The 3,156-nt window shown below is 59.1% G+C and overlaps 1 pseudogene; it reads right to left on the reverse strand.

The window, feature by feature from the left end:
* Positions 1–1,890: 1,890 nt before the first annotated feature.
* Positions 1,891–2,253, reverse strand: LOC104467559 (annotated as a pseudogene).
* Positions 2,254–3,156: the final 903 nt, after the last annotated feature.

Here is a 3,156-nt window from a genome sequence, read left to right on the forward strand (position 1 = left end):
CCTGCCCTGGAGCCTCCCGGTGCTGGTACCCTGCCCTGGAGCATCCCCCCGTGCTGGTACCCTGCCCTGGAGCATACCAGTGCTGGTACCCTGTCCTGGAGCATCCCCCCATGCTGGTACCCTGCCCTGAAGCATCCCCCCGTGCTGGTACCCTGCCCTGGAGCATCCCCCTGTGCTGGTACCCTGCTCCAGGGCTGGAGCATCCCCCTCTGCCTGACCTCACCGCCCCACACCTGGCAGGGGTCAGGGCTGCACCCCCAGAGCCAGGGTGGGGAAGAGGCCAAGCTTAGCTCCCAGCCGGGTGGGAATTCGGGGCTCTTTGGGGTCAGCAAGGGATTTGTGCCATTTTTTGGCAGCAAGAGCTGAGCTCGGGGCATTGCCTGGTCGCCAGCCCTTTGCTCCTGCCCAGGCTGTGAGGGGGTGGCAGGGAAGCGTGTCAGGTCTCAGCACACCTTCAAAAGGCTTTTATTTATTCACAAAACAAACCCAAACACATAAGAAAAAATGGGAAAAAAAAAAAAAACAAACAACCCAACCCAACCCAAGAATACGCACAAAGCTATTATTAACAAAAGAATTGCACAAACCAAGGAGAGCTGCCAACCTGCCCTGTGCCACCACGCGAGCCCTTCCCCACCCTCGCGCCCCGTCCTCGAAAACACAAAGCTCACGTCGCTGGAGTCCCGTTAGAAATGGGAAACGGTCGACGGCAAAGGCGGCTCGTGCTGCAGGCTGGGTCCTTCCACCGGAGCTGGGAAGGAAACAACCCTTATTCCAACTGGTGCATGGCACCAGGGGGGTCCCGGGTTCAGCACCCTCCCCTCACCCTGGGCAGGGATTTGGGGTCTTCCCGATGGTTTTTCCATCTGCTCCTGTCCTGTCGTCAGCTCCCTGCCTGTCCCGGACACCTCGGAGCATCATGGAGCTCCTGGGAATGAACGGGTGGAGCTGGCAGGGAGCGGGACTGCACTGCGTGGGATGGAGAAGGATGGGGAAGGATGGGGAAGGATGGGGAGGGATGGAGAAGGATGGGGAAGGATGGGGAAGGATAGGGAAGGATGGGGAAGGATAGGGAAGGGTGGGGAAGGATGAGGAAGAACGGGGAAGGATGGGGAAGGATGGAGAAGAACGGGGAAGGATGGGGAAGGATAGGGAAGGATGGGGAAGGATGGGGAGGCTGGTCCCCCCTACTCCTTGGCAGGGTGCGGGGTTCCCGGGGAAGGGAAATCTCGGCTGAGCTCTCTGCAAACCCAGTGGGTTTGCAGAAGAAATAGGAGGTGAAAAGGGCATGAGGAAGAAATAGTGGGTGACTGCAGAGCGGAATGAGGCTGCAGAGGGTGTGAGATCCCACAGCTGCATTTCTGCTGCATGGAAATTGGTAAGGACTTAGGATTTCTTCTGCCCAAATGGGAAGAAAAACACCCGGTATTTGGATTGCTGGGGGGTTTGCAAAGCGAATGGCAGAACAGCAGCAACTCACTGCAGACCCACGGGAATTTCAGCCCCCTTTTGACATTTTCTGAGTATAATCTGCCATCATTTTCACAGCAGAAAATCCATCTCTCTCTCCTCATCTCTTCAATGAAACGGTTGAAACCAGCCAGACTTCACACCAAAAACAGTTTTGTTTTTCCAAGGGGGAGTTCAGGGGGTTGGAAAGTATCCACCAGTATTTTAGGAGCTGAGGAAAGCCCGCTCTGCTCCCAGCTCTTCCCATTCTCAGAGCCTCCACACCCAGTGACCTTGTGGGGCGAGTGGGGAAACTGGGGCAGAGAGTGAGCATCCCGGACCCACAGCCAGGCTTCAGCCCCTCTCCATGCCCATTGCCACCAGCTACCTCCACCGTCCCCATCCCCCCGTACCTGCAGGATGGTCGCAGTGGGCGGGTGGTCATAGGATGCTGCAGACAGCACCGGCATCCTCGGAGTGGTCGCAGTTATGGACGTCCCAGCGGATGTGGGAGCAGCGCAGCAGTGAGGGCTCATGGCCCTTGCACTTGAGGTTGTCAAGGAAGATGTAGCCGGTGCCCTGGCCATAGCGTGCCTCCCCCCAGGCCGCCACCGCGTGCCCGCAGCCCAGCTGCCTGCATGCCACCTTGGCGTCCCGCAGGTCCCAGGCGTCGTCGCACACCGTTCCCCACTGCGACAGGTAGAACATCTCCACGCGCCCCTCGCACCGGTGGCTGCCGTTCACCAGGCGCAGGGACCCTGCAGAGGGCATGGGGTGAGACCTCTTCTTTCTACCAAGGTCCATCACCCAACGGTCCGTCAGTTTCTCTCCCCACCAAAGTCCATCACCCAATGGTCCATCACCTCTTCTCCCCCCTAAGGTCCATCACCTAATGCTCCATCACCTCTTCTCCCCAACAAAGTTCATCATCTAATGGTCTATCACCTCCTGTCCCCAGCAAGGTCCATCACCTAATGCTCCATCATCTCTTCTCTGCACCAAGGTCCATCACCCAACGGTCCATCACCTCCTCTGCCTGGACCAGCCTTGGGGGCACTGGGAGAGGCCATGGCTTAGTGGTGTCACCAGCACGACTTTTCCCCCTCCCATGGGCTGCTCCAGGTTGGTGCTTCAGGCACTGCACCTCCCCCCGAGCCACTCCCATGCAGTGTCCCCAGGGCTGGCACTGTGTCCCTGGTGACACCTCCATACCTACCGTCCTTGGGACGGGTCACTGTTGACGTGGTGGTTGTAGCGGTGACTTCTTGGAAACGATCTCCGGAGTCGTCAGTGCCTGGTGTGGTGGAGAAGGGGTTGGAGAAGTGACTCAGGGGACATCTCAGGTCAGAAATCCCCAGCAGTGGTGGGGGGCTGCCTGGGGATGGATGCAGGGATGTGTGGGGTGGGATGTGCAGCCGCTGCGTTCCCAGGAAAGCGCACAAGCAGAGAGCAGAGGTGGTACCCATGCTCCAGTCATCACCGGACACCACGGCACCCCACCACCGCTGCTGTCCCCCCGTGGGCAGGAGGAACCCCAGGGCAGGCTCTTGCGGCTCAGATTCACCCACCACCCCTTTTTGGGGACCCAGTTGCCCACAGCCAGCATGTACATGGCTGAAATCCCATTATCCCATGGGATTTCCATGCCACCAAGCTGGGCTTCGGCGCAGACCTGGGGCAGTGGCATCCACCCCTCCTTTCCCACCC

The sequence above is a fragment of the Pterocles gutturalis genome, unplaced genomic scaffold (genome assembly GCF_000699245.1).
Source record: "Pterocles gutturalis isolate BGI_N339 unplaced genomic scaffold, ASM69924v1 scaffold22684, whole genome shotgun sequence".
NCBI classification, from domain to species: Eukaryota; Metazoa; Chordata; class Aves; order Pterocliformes; family Pteroclidae; genus Pterocles; species Pterocles gutturalis.